Raw genomic sequence first — 14,014 nt, 5'->3', positions numbered from 1 at the left:
GATTTTTGTGCCGGAAACCCCTTGCACCAAAACGGCTCGATTAGATTATGCAAATGAAGCACAACAAAATGCTAATCAGTGCTTTATTTGCATACTGTCTACGGCAAGCCAGCAGTGTAGATAAAGCCTCAGTGCTGTGGGTTTTCTTTGGAGTGTAGACAAACCCAAAGTGGCTCAGGAGCTGATGCTGAGGGGGAAACAATTTTAAAAGCTCTTATGTGAGCTAGTAGCTGAAGTCCCCATTTCTAAGGAGAGTTATGTACTTCAGAACCTGAGTCTTGTTGAGAACCAATGGGATTTCAGCTGCTCGTGTGCCGAAGGGGGAGATTTTCCGAGGTATTTAGCTATCCAGAGATGGAGATAGGTGTCTATTGGGAATTTCAAAAGAAGCTAGGTGGTTTAGGTGCTGAACTCCCAGTGGGACTAGCTGGGTAGGGTTTTAAAGGGCTTTAGGTGCTTGAAGCTGTAGATGTGCATTGAGGTGCTTTTGAAAAGCCCACTGAGGATGTATCAGTGTTTTAGATGCCTAAATACTATCTGGCCTTATGTCACTTTTGAAAATGAAAATTTGGCTCCTAAATCACATAGGCCTGCTTGAAAAATGCCCTTTTTTCTCAAAGTTACTTGTCTTGTTTTGGTGGTAGATTGGGTTCCCTAAATGTTGTTTTCTCCTCTAACTCCCCCGAGTCAAGCATTTTTGTCAATGGACAATTAAGCTGATGGCCGTTTTTTGGAACTGATCTGGGGAAAAGACAGGGCCCAGGATCAAAGGAAGAAGCCCTTTTGATTTAATGTAATTATTCCTGGTTGAAAACGTTTCCTTGGCTCCATTGATTTATCTTTCCTTCACCCTACCTCAGTTTACCTTCCCAGAAGTCTCTATCTTAGCCACTCCATCTCCTCCACTCCTGCTCTGTTCTGTCGATGTTTATGTGACCTACCAGCCAGTGTATGCAGTACAGTCCTGAGAATGTGACTCTTACAGCTCCCAAGTGTACAGGGTAATTTTTAAATTTAAAATCAAGGGGCTTAGGCTTTTAGCTCTGGGCTTACTGGTTCACTCCCTATTGTTGGTCTAGAGAGTAGATACCTCTTGGTTACAGTCAGTGAGGAAAATATTTCAATAACAAAAGGTGGTTGAGAACAATTATTTTTCTCTGGAAAATATTTCAGAAAATGGAAAAAATATTTTTGCTAAAATTTTCCACGAAAGAGTCTGCTTTTTTGTTGGAACACCAAACATTGAACTTAATCAGCAAAAAGGCAAAACATCTTTGGGTTTTTGTTTCTTTGTTTTTGCAAACAAAAGTCAAAGTTTTCTGTGGGAATAAAATATCTTCCATGAAGATTTTCATTTTTGTGAAAAACCCATTTTTTGTCCAAAAACAGTGGAGAGGGATAATTTTTGATCTACCCTATCAGTAACACGTTGGTTAGATTTTGCTTTTTATTTTTTTAATCATTCAGTTTGAAATCCTGCCAAATGGAAACAACTTTGAACTTTGAAAAACATTTCACTAAAAAAAAATCTTAATTTTTAACCATCTTTAAAAATACCATCTGTAATAGGGTCTACTGGCCTTTTACAGCATGGTCTTGTTCATCTCAGAAGAAGAGGATTGTGGGACTTGTAGTCCAGAAGGACCATGGGAGTTGGAGACTGACAAAAAATGCTGGGATGGGGGGCGTTTTTATATATTCTCCCTTCCTTTGGTGCAGACAATGTACGAGGGAACAAGTTTGCTTTTTGCTTGGTTCTATGTCGGAGCAAGTTGTGGGATGTCCCTCATCAAAGGAGAACCCATAAAAGAAGTTAAATCAGTGCTGTACTATGTGTATAATTAAAGAGGACTAAGAACATCGACTACCCTAATTAGTGGCAGCACTATATACAAAGGTGACAACCTTACTGGAGCAATAAAAGGGACCTAACTCAAACACATGAGCAGGTTGGAGTTGCCATTCCAGATGTCGCCTCTTTTTTGAGAGAGGCAGAGGTTCATTGGTTCCTGGAAAATGTGTCAAAAAAGCTTTATTCCACATAGAGGCAGCAGAATCCCAAAGATGATAAACTTTCCAAGAGAACAAATTAGGTTGTTCGCACTATGAGCAAGATTTGAACCACCTTATCGTAATACCAGGGTCAGGGATTTTGAAACCTGCAGTTCTTTTTTATTATGCTGCAAGCTGTGATTGTTGTTCAGCGCCTGTAAGCTGTGTGTGGGAAAGAGCGAAAAAATAAAAGGCGCACACTGAAACTTTGGGAGCTCGCAGATTTTTTTTATTACTACATGGAGTGTGTCGAACGAATATATAGGATCTTTTACATTTCAGAGCGACATAAGCTGCTGCTCTTTGGGTTCCACCATTATGTAAAAAGCTAAGTCATCAGACTATGTTACTGAAATGTTCAGGAGGCATGAAGTAAGAGCAACAAAGGGCTTGTCTCCACCATAGGTTGGATCGACGCTGCAGAGATCGACCCACCAGCAGTCGATTTATCACTTCTGTTTAGACATGACATAGCAACCTCCAAGCACTCTTCCATCGACTTCAGTATTCCACCAGGACTAGAAGAGTATGCGGAGTTGACAGGAGAGCATCAGCTGCTGAACTTACTGCATAGAAGACACCGCGGTCAGTCGGTCTAAATACGTCGACATCAGCTGCGCTATTCACGTAGCTGAAGTTGCGTATCTTAGATCGACGCGGGGGGAGGGGCGTAGTGTAGACTAGGCCAAAGAGTTGCCTTTGTTGGTCTTTAGAGGCAGTTGCAAATGTGGGTGCCTCCAAATTAGGGGGCTGGAGCGCATGACCTATGAGAAGAGGCTGAGGGATTTGGGTTTGTTTAGTCTGCAGAAGAGAAAAGTGAGGGGGGATTTGATAGCAGCTTTCAGTTTCCTGAAAGGAGGTTTCAAAGAGGATGGAGAGAGGCTGTTCTCAGTAGTGACAGATGGCAGAACAAGGAGCAATGGTCTCAAGTTACAGTGGGAGAGGTCTAGTTTGGATATTAGGAAAAACTATTTCCCTAGTAGGGTGGGGAAGCACTGGGCTGGGTTCCCTAGGGAGGGGGTCGAATCTCCATCCTTAGAGGTTTGTAAGTCTCAGCTTGACAAAGCCCTGGCTGGGTTGATTTAATTGGGGGTTGGTCCTGCCTTGGGCAGGGGGCTGGACTCGATGGCCTCCTGAGGCCTCTTCCAGCTCTAGGATTCTATGATTCTCAATCGGTTATTAACTGGTTTGAACAGGCCCCTTACGGCCGAGGGAAAAATCTCCACCTGACGTGAGGGCCGTTGAAGTCCTCCGAAGCAGCTTTGTCAAAATACCACTTGCCATGTTAGCAGCATTTACTGCTGCCCCAAGCCACCGCTCATTTGCAATGCTATAACCGTCTGTTGTTCTACCGACACAGCCAGGTTTCATCTTTCTTCCCTCTACTGTGTGATGTCCTCCCAAATAATTACCCCATCCAGGGCCTGGCGGTTTCCATAGTGATAGATTTTAAGGCCAGACGGGACTATTTTGATGATCTGAATTGGCTTGCAGCATAAGGCAAGCCATAGAACATCACAAGCCCATGGGTTGGGGGCTGAGCTCAGGTCTGGGCTATTGAGCGTTTTACAGGAGTAGATTATGATGCTCTTTCTTTGTGTAGTAGCAATTTCTCAAACATGTGGTCTCTTTGAATTGAAGTAGAATGCCATGGGAAAGAAGGTGGCTCTCAGCATGTGGCTCTCCAAATGTGGCCGCCCTATGTCGTCATGGCTTTAAAGTCATTAGGATCTCAGGATACTACAGGGCTAAATATGGGAGCTGGTACCAATGGGAAGCGATTTTCCCATATTCCATTGTGACCCTATCCCCAGAGCAGCCCAAGGTAATTGCCTTTCAATCTGCCTCATTTTTAGGCAATGAGAGAATATCTGAGTTCAGTTTTCATGGCTCCTCCTGAGCCCCAGCTAAATTGAATTCCTGGTAACTAAGGGTATGTCTATACTGCATCCCTCTGTCGGCATAGGGATGCAGATTAGGCAGGTCGACATTGAAAATGAGGCAGGGATTTAAATATCCCGTGCCTAATTTGCATAGAAATGGCCGCTGAGTTTTGCCAACTCAGCACTTTGTCTGCAAAAAGCAGCAGTCTAGAGGGGGATCTGTTGAGATAGAAAGCCTTTTTCGACAGATCCCTTATCCCTCCTGCAAGGAGGTTTACAGGATCTGTCGAAAAAGGCTTTCTATCTCAACAGATCCCCCTCTAGACTGCTGCTTTTTGCAGACAAAGTGCTGAGTTGGCAAAACTCAGCGGCCATTTCTATGCAAATTAGGCAGGGGATATTTAAATCCCTGCCTCATTTGCAATGTCAACCTGCCTAATCTGCATCCCTATGCCGACAGAGGGATGCAGTATAGACATACCCTAAGGCACCTGCCATTACTGGTGGAGTTATACAAGAAAACAATCCCACATGTTTTGTATTCTGTAAAATATGAGGAAAATAGTTTCTTCTGTAAAACATGTGGTTGATACAGTACTAAGTAATCCCACCCCTTCTCAGCTCAGCATTTAAAGTCAATGGGACTTAAATCTATGCTTAAAATTGACTGCTTAATTGGGCTAAAAGATGGAGAGGCCAGATTGTCCCATGGTTGTCCAATAATCTAGGACTTGAGAGATCTGGCTTCAGGGCTACACATGGCCACAGCCTTCCCATGTGACTCCGGGCAAATCACTTAGCCACTCTGTGCCTCAGTTTCCCATTTGCACAGTGGGGTCACAAGCATTGCCTTGACTCTCTGGGGGTTTGTGTTATAAAAATACATTAAAGGTTGTGTGGACATAGAGGAACATTAGAGAGACTTAAATCAATGGTAAAAGGGTTAATAGAAGTGTGGGTAATAAATTCGTTCATCACATTAGTGCTTAAGTCTCAAATGGTGCACCTGCACTGCACTCGTAGGTCGAAATCGCAACGATCTAATTTGAGCGACGATCTAATTACAAGGATTACAAGCATGCCGGATTACAAGGATTACAAGGACGCCGATCGAGGATTACAAGGACGCTGGAATATTGCACCCGTTATTTTGAAATCTATTTTAAAATAACGGGCACATTTAAAGACCTGTAATTGCTATTTCAGGATACTTTTGGTATCCCAAAATAGTGCTGCTGTCTAGATATAGCCTAAAATAGGGACTTCCTTAAGGCAATCTGCATTTACTGTCTGGTCAGCTGAACCGCTGTACATATTGGTTTCCCATCCACCCATCTCTGGAGGGCCTGCACACAGCAATACATTCTGGCTGTGTCTATACTGGCCACATATTCCGGAAAATCAGTCGCTTTTCTGGAATAACTTGCCAGCTGTCTACACTGGCCCTTTGAATTTCCGGAAAAGCACTGACGATCTACTGTAAAATTGTCAGTGTTTTTCCAGAAAAACTGTGCTGCTCCCATTCAGGCAAAAGTCCTTTTCCGGAAAACTGTTCCGGAAAAGGGCCAGTGTAGACTGCACCGTAGTGTTTTCCACAAAAAAGCCCCGATCGCGAAAATGACGATTGGGGCTTTTTTGCGGAAAAGCGCGTCTACATTGGCACGGACGCTTTTCCAGAAAAAGTGCTTTTCCGGAAAAGCATCCTGCCAATGTAAACGCACTTTTTCCAGAAATACTTATAACGGAAAAGTGTTCCGTTTTAAGTATTTCCGGAAAAGGGTGCCAGTGTAGACGTAGCCTCTCTGTGTGGAAGGCACAGGTGCTACTTCTGACAGATTTTCTCAGTATTGCCCCAGAATTTGCTTCATGGACTCATTTGATTCTGCCACTATCCACCTTAGGGAAGAGCGAGGAATAGGCTGTAAATGGAGATCTCCCCCATAAGCCCTTTAACCTGTCATATTTAGTCCTTTGCCAGCCTCCCTCTGTTCTGTGATGTTAAGAGATGCCATCAGTTTGGGGAAAAACTGTCAAAGAACAGTCAGGAAAGGCTCCGGAGGGGACTGGGTTTAGCCTGTGCAGCATTTCCGATGGACACAGGGAGATTTAAATCACTGAGAAGGTCAGTCCCTGGAATGAGCCCAGTCTGTAAAGGACACTGAAGTATACACTAATTATGAAGGAGCTGAATGGAAAATGCCAGCAGGGAAGTAGAGGGGACGGTTGGGGAGAGGAGGAAAATAGGACGGGCTTCTCTCTTCGAAGAGCAACGTTTCGGCTCTCGTTTTTGCTTTTTTTTGTAACCAGCAGTAGGGGAAACGATCTTGAATTTATAACAAATAGTGCTAAATGTGCCAGCTGCTTTGCTCATTCCATCACCCTCCGATTTTACTTTCTCTTCTCTCTGTGGCACTGAAACAAAGCTCTCACCACCTTGGAGTTTTGTGTTTGGCACTCGCATGCCCTTCCCCGCGGTCATTTTAAACTCCACAGCCTCTGCCACTTGGGCTAACGGAAAATCCCTGGTCATTGTAGGGTCTGTGACACACAGTTGAGCCGTTCTGATCCCATCCAGCAGAGGACAATAGTGCGCAAAGACACAGGCCAGCTCATTGTGGTGTGAACATGGCCTTTAGGATGCGAAAACGTGAACTGTGGTGGGCCAGAGACCGTGCCAAGGTACCTGAGACTAGGGATTCATGGATGTTAGAGACAAATACCCAAGAGTTTGGAGGCTTGTGTTACAGGCTCATGAAAACTGGCTTTCTTGTGAGATTTTCAGTCCTTGTTTTGCTTGCAGTTAGACAGAAACTGTGGTAGGGGCAGGCAGACCTTCTCACTATATTCCTCCATCAGGAAGGTGCTAGCTAATGGTACATCTACATTGCAACACTATTTCGAAATAACTAGCGCTATTCCAAAATAATTTAGTCCGTGTCTCCACAGCAGGCAGTTATTTTGAAATAGTGTCAAAATACTGTCAAGCTGGAGGACTTCTTACTCCGACTCCTGTAACCCTCATTGTATGAGGAGTAAGGGAAATCAGAGGAAGAGCGCTCTACTTTGAAATAAGTGCTGTGGAGACGCTCCCTATTTCCAAATAAGCTATTTCAAAGTAAGCTACGCAACTGATGTAGCTCAATTTGCGTAGCTTATTTTGAGTTAAGTCCTGAAGTGTAGATACACCGTACATTGTATGAAAGAGGAAGATATTTTGGGTGAGGAGGGGAAAATTACCCGGATGCTTCTGAAAGCTAAGATCTGGGATTGGATCTAGAAATAGGCAAATGTTGGTGATTATTTCTCTCTATAATGGCCAATAGGGCATGGGAATGCCCCAGCTCCAATGACGACTGCCCTGGGACTTTGCCCTATTGGACATAAGTAAAGTAAGGTGAGCTTTATATAGCATATCTCATACGTTAGCCAGCCAGCCACCAACTGATCTTTTAATGATTGTGTGTCTCTTGATCGCTAACTACCAGATGGTATCATTATATGGTGCTGGGAAAACATCACTTGAGTTTTTACAGCCAATTCTAGCGTTAAGAAAACATAGTTTTATAAATGTCAATTGACTATTAAATACTCCCGCATTAGAAATGTCGGAGTTAAAATAATTTTGTCCTTGTGCTGCACAATAAAAGGAATAATTGCATCCCTGCCTTTATGTGTAGTACGGCTGCGTTTCCATCACAGGACACGGGCTATCGTAAACCTGAGGTGCTGGGTTCAAGCCACCAGAGTGCTAATGTGGATTTTTTAGCTTCAGTTGTCCATAGTGTTGGTGAAGGTGAGTCTGGGTTTGGGGAGTTATTTTTATTCTACTGGCATGTATTGCAAGGTTTCCTTAACAGCATTTGGGATGGACAAGGCATACTTAATCCTGCTTCAGTGGGGAGGGGAGGGGGGGTGGATTAGACAACCTCTTGAGGTCCCTTCTAGTCCTGTATTTCTACATTCCTGTGATTCCTTCTAAGGACACAAGAATGAATTGAACTTCACAGAGCTACTCTGATAATAAAACCTATCTTTAGAATTATCTGCTCCATCTTAAAGGTGGAGGAACTGAGACACTCAGAGGCTGTGGGCCTGACCTTCAGAGCTTATTTGACTTGGTGTTGCAAGTACTTAGTGTCTGCGAGAATCTGTTCCTAACAGAGTTGCCCAAAAAAAGGAGTAAGCCAGTGGCAGAGTTGGGAATCAAACTGACTCCTAATTCTATTGCTCTGCCGTGATGATGCCTAGTTTCTAGTGTCTGCTGTATACAGTAGAGACAGTATAGCCCAGGACTACTCAACTACTCCCATGGGTGGGAGCCAAAACCAACCAACCAACCAAACAAAACAGACAGTATAATGGTCTTCTGTTGATATGTGGTTTAATAGTTAAATTCCTGGACTGTCATTGCTCATTAAAAGTACTGTCGTATGGGTGGAAATCAGGTAAATATTGCATTTTATTAATATCAGCAGATCTGACTTAAATGGGGCCTGTGTGTTGTGTAGTCTTGCCTTAATCTTTGTATTCATGCCTGTCAGTGTGAAAGAAGCTATTTGCATATATTTGCATATATATTTGCGTGTATATGCAACCACACTTAAGCTGCGGCCCTCAGCATGTGGTGTGAGTATCATTGTGGCCCCTGGGGCTTCCAAAGTTGAGTAGCCCTGGCATAGCCAATAGTTTTGTATTTTTGTGATCCAAAATTTACGATGGTACCTGACAAATTGGGAGTAACCTCAGAGGAAGATTTATTTCCATTTTTCCTTCTGGCCAAACACATTTTTTCAGGCTTGATGTTCTCCCCTATGCCCCAACTTGGAAAGTTTGTTCCTGTTGAAGCGTGACCGGATTACAAACATGGGCATTACAGAGGCCAACATAGTGCCCGGAAATGATGGACATTTGCGTTTTTGTGGTGGGAGATGTGCCCTCATTAATACTCCACCATATAGCCACAGAGGGGCAGAGAGAGACTTTCTAGGAAAGCGTGGTATGTGGCAGAAGCCTATAGCGGATCTTCCACTAGTATCTGTTGGCCTAGCTCCATCAATGTAGCCCATGTCCATTTCTACCAACTGAAGAGCTGCCCTTGTTGACAGAGAGTCTAGGGGTCTGGGCTGCTGTGATGATAAATCAGCCCTTGAGGTAGAGCTGGGAGATAACCCAGGAGAGCCTGGCACTTCTCTGAAAAGGAAACAAACATCTCTTTTTGTGTCTGAGAAACCATCCAGGAGGCTCCTAGGCAGAGACTCCTGGAAATGAATATCATCATGTTGTCAGTTTCAGTTAAGTTTATGTCAGTGCTACATTTCCCATTTTGCAAATACTTCCCAGGGTTTTGTAACCAATTTGGCCCAGGGAAGAATCTTGGCAGGAACAATTTCATCTGGGAAGTCTGCAAAAACAACAATAACAACAACAAAAATAAGCTCCCTCCCCCGCCCCCCATACACCAAAACCAGCCTGACCAACCCACAACAACCGTAGCTCGATAATACATCAAAGTTGTTTGCAGTTTATGTAGGCAACAAAAGCAAAGGGGTTTGCTGGTTTCTGGGGCATTTTTGTCCTTTCGGATAAATAAATAAGTGTCAAAAGGGACCTAAGAACAAAAGGAATTTGGTACGTGGGCTAGTCGCTACCAGTTGATGCACTGAAAAAGCACTTAATGGTTTTTGTTGTGTGTGTGTGTGTAGTTTTAAAATGTTCTTTTAACTGCAGCACGTCCGATCTCTGGGATAAATATTATGTGTTTTCAATTACATTTAGAACTTTTTTCACCTGTCTCTTGCATTGCACACTCTTGGAAATATCCTAGGATTTTTGTTTTCAAGGTGTTTTAGGAGAGAAAGTAGAATAGCTACAAGAAACAAGCGTGAGTGTTAGGGGAAATACATGTAAATATCACATTAAAAAAAGGAACAGAGGGATGACTATGTGATATTGACCCTGCGGTCCATTTCCTTTGATAGCTTGTCTCCAAGAATGGCCAGTACCAGCTACCTCAGGGGAAGATTGCAAGAAAACCTGAGTGGGCAATTTTAGAATCAAAGACATTTTCTTCCACAATTCCCCTCTATCTCTTGAAGCAGAAGCATTTATCTCCCTTCCAAGCTTCTATTAAATCCATACCCATGTAGCTCTTGATGTTCTTATCTGTATAGGTCTAGAAGATGTACCCGGCATTGCTTGGGTCCTTAACTCTAAGTTTTGTTTATCTTAATTTAGATCATTGCTCTGGGGTGGGGCTGGGGATGTGGGATGAGTAGGCATCCGTCCTGGGGAGAGAAGACAACCCCCGCTCTCTCTCTCCTCACAGCAGCTTGGGGCCAGGTGAGAAGTGCCTGTGAACAGGCTGGGGGAGGGGCTGGGGAACAGACAGACCCACAAACTCTCTGAAATGTGTATAGATAGTTGTTTCTTTCTCTACCCCTTCCCTTGCTGGCCCAATGGGGTTGTAGTTATCCTGGTCCCCATCTCTGGTCCATTGCTGCCCCCTGTGGTCATTCTACGGTATAACCCCCTCCTACCACACTCCTTCCTTTCCCTTTTATGAGGAAAGGATCCAGGCACGTCCCATTGTCCCGGCACAACCAACCCCTGACCTTGTTTCAAGTTCTGACAAGAGGAAGTTGCCTACCGAATATGGTGGACCTAGCTCTGACCATTGAGGAGGAGTTCTTGAACAAACAGACTCACGGACAGAAAAAGTTTCTAAAACATATAGTAGATCTAATCCTTTTATAATTCACCTGGCCTCGTGGCGGCTGTATACTCCAGGCCTGATTTCCACAGACAGATAGTTTGCAGGGTGGTGGGTGGGGAGGTGGAAATATTTCCTTCTATTGGTTTTAAAAGTTACTCCTGTTGGAACTCTGCAAAGAGAACTATGTTTTTAAATGCAATACTTGCAGAATAGCAGCGGGAATAACAGGAGCTGACGTCCATTGAATGTCCCAAATTGTGCCCTGACTAGGAATTGCAGCTCCCCCAAATATATTACCTGCTGTTAAGTGCCTCCACGCTCCAAGGACCAGGTTCTGCTTTCATTCACCCCAGCAGTAACCTCGAGGAACTCTGCTCACCCACAGAGGAGCCTCTATCTATCGAGGCCCATGTGTCAGAAAAACGAGCACCACATAAGACCATCCTGTGGGAAGACCCTCCGGAGGAGCTCTTCAAGAGATGCTCCTTGGGAGAGATTTCCACAAGGGACTCCTCACCAGGAACAGGCTTCCCCAACCCTGATGACCCACTGGGATCAGGGCAGGGCCAGGGAGTTCCGTGAGAGTGCTCTACGCCTCTGCAGCACCTCTGTGCTCAGACAAGGCAGGCCCAGTACACCCATGGGTGGGGACGCTCCTGTCGCTGCCCCCAGGAGGTGGCATTTCACTGCCCTACAGGGAAACTTTCTGCTCTGAGCCATGCAGGAGCAGGGGGAGGCTCATGTACATTCCCTCCTCCCTGCTGAGGTGGATTCTTTTCCCTGGATAGCTCTGAAGACCACAGAGTGTGGGGTCAACGTTGGCATGGAAGCAGCTTCAATAGCAGAGACAGTGATTTTGCTAAGAACATAAGACCGGCCACACTGGCTCAGACCAAAGGTCCATCCAGCCCAGTATCCTGTTGGCCAACAGTGGCCAATGCCAGGTGCCCCAGAGGGAGGGAACACAACAGGGAATCATCTAGTGATCTCTCCCCTGTCGCCTACTCCCAGCTTTTGACAAGCAGAGGCAAGGGACACCATTCCTACCCATCCCATGAAATTATTTAGCTCTTTTTTGAACCCCGTTAGGGTGCTTCTACACAAGTTCTTATGTTCTTAGCCTTGCAAATTGCATACAGCTGGTCCCTGAGTTGCGAATGGTCGACTTACAACCATTCGCAGTTACGACCAAAGCTGTCGTAAATGGCAGACCCCGAGTTACAAACGTGATTCACGCTTACAAACAGCGCGGTTGCCTGTAACTCAATGGCGTCCGACTTATGAATGAACCGAGTTACGACCAACTGCTTGGTCCGTAACCGGTTTGTAAGTCGGGAAGAGGCTGTATCTTATTTTGATCTTATTTCAAAATAGCTTATTTTGTCATTTGGTGCTGTCTACACAGCACCAAATTTCAAAATAAAGTGCAATCCCAACACATCCCTTAATCCTCGTGCAAAGAAGTTTACAGGGACATTGGAACGGTGAGCCTGTTGTATTTCGAAATAATGGACTTGCTCTTCAGGTGCGGAATAGCTATTTCGAGATACCAGAGGCAGTGTAGACATAGCCTTAAAGTCCTGGCCTTCACAATATCATCTGGTAAGGAATTCCATAGATTGACTGTGCACTCTGTGAAGCAAAACTTCCTTTTGTTTGTTTAGACCTGCTACCTATTAATTTCATTTGGTGACCCCTAGTTCTTATGTTGCAGAACAAGTAAATAAATTCACTTTCTCCATACCTGTCATTATTTTATAGACATCTATCATATCTCCCCTTAGTCTCCACTTTTCTAAGCTGAAAAGTCCCAGACTTTTTAATCTCTCTTCATATAGCACCCGTTCCAAACTCCTAATCATTTTTGTTGCCCTTTTTTCAACCTTTTCCAATGCTAAGGTATATTTTTTGAGATAAGACATCCGTATGCAGTATTCAAGATGTGGGCATAACATGAATTTATATAGTGGCAATAAGATATTCTCTGTCTGATTCTCTATCCCCTTTTTAATGATCCCTAACATTCTGTTTGCTTTTTCGTTTGCCACTGCACACCGAGTGGATGTTTTCAGAGAACCATCCACAATGACTCTAGCTCTTGAATGGTAATAGCTAAATTAGTCCCCATCATTTTGTATGTGTAGTTGGCATTATGTTTTCCAATGTGCATTACTTTGCATTTATCAACATTAAAATTCATTTCCGTTTTGTTGCCCAATCACTTAGTTTGGTGAGATCCTTTTAATGCTCCTCACAGTTTGCTTTGGTCTTAACTACCTTGAGCAGTTTAGTATCATCTGCACGTTTTGCCACCTCACTGCTTCCTCCTTTCTCAAGACCATTTATAAATAGGTTGGCTGAGATCGGTCCCAGGACAGACCCCGGCAGGACACCACTAGATACCTGTCTGCACTCTGAAAACTGGCCATTTATTCCTACTCTCCACATCAGATCCCGCTGGTCCCACGAGAGCCTAAAGCATGATCAATGTGTTTGCTGGGCTGAAGACCTGCCCCTTGTTCCCAGCAGGGAGAATTGCATCAAGCCACCCCCAGTTCCCTTCACATGAAGTGCTCCTCCTCGCTGGATGGCAGGCAGGATGTCCGTGGTGCTCCAGGACAGCCTGTGAAATGGGCCCATTTCCTACTGGGCCATCATCACCGTTTGCCCACCTCTTATTTTCCCTAGCAGGCAAGCTTGAGCTCCCTGCCTATCCACAGTGATCCTGGGGCAGAGCTGATCCAGTATTGGCAGGAAACACATGGGGATCCTGCTACCGGCTGTGCTGCGCCTAGTCAGGAGCCCGCAGAACACTTGGACCTGGCAATCTTTTTCCAGCTCTGTACACAATGTCTATACACAACGCCCGTCTGTACACAGCTCTGTACACGGACAGTGCCCGTCTATACACAATGCCCGTCTGTACACAGCTCTGTACACGGACAGTGCCCGTCTATACACAACGCCCGTCTGTACACAGCTCTGTACACGGACAGTGCCCGTCTATACACAACGCCCGTCTGTACACAGCTCTGTACACGGACAGTGCCCGTCTATACACAATGCCCATCTGTACACAGCTCTGTACACGGACAGTGCCCGTCTATACACAATGCCCGTCTGTACACAGCTCTGTACACGGACAGTGCCCGTCTATACACAATGCCCATCTGTACACAGCTCTGTACACGGACAGTGCCCGTCTATACACAATGCCCATCTGTACACAGCTCTGTACACGGACAGTGCCCGTCTATACACAATGCCCGTCTATACACAGCTCTGTACACGGACAGTGCCCGTCTATACACAGTGCCCGTCTGTACACAGCTCTGTACCCGGACAGTGCCCGTCTATACACAGTGCC

At 44.9% G+C, this 14,014-nt stretch overlaps 1 protein-coding gene across 2 annotated transcripts in view; it reads left to right on the top strand.

Moving 5' to 3' along the window:
* The window catches only part of SORCS3 (sortilin related VPS10 domain containing receptor 3), a 499,588-nt gene that overhangs the window by 322,471 nt on the left and 163,103 nt on the right, over positions 1-14,014 (top strand). The window lies entirely within an intron of this gene.

The sequence above is a fragment of the Pelodiscus sinensis genome, chromosome 8, assembly GCF_049634645.1.
Source record: "Pelodiscus sinensis isolate JC-2024 chromosome 8, ASM4963464v1, whole genome shotgun sequence".
Taxonomy (NCBI): Eukaryota; Metazoa; Chordata; order Testudines; family Trionychidae; genus Pelodiscus; species Pelodiscus sinensis.
This window is presented reverse-complemented; position numbering and strand designations above follow the sequence as displayed.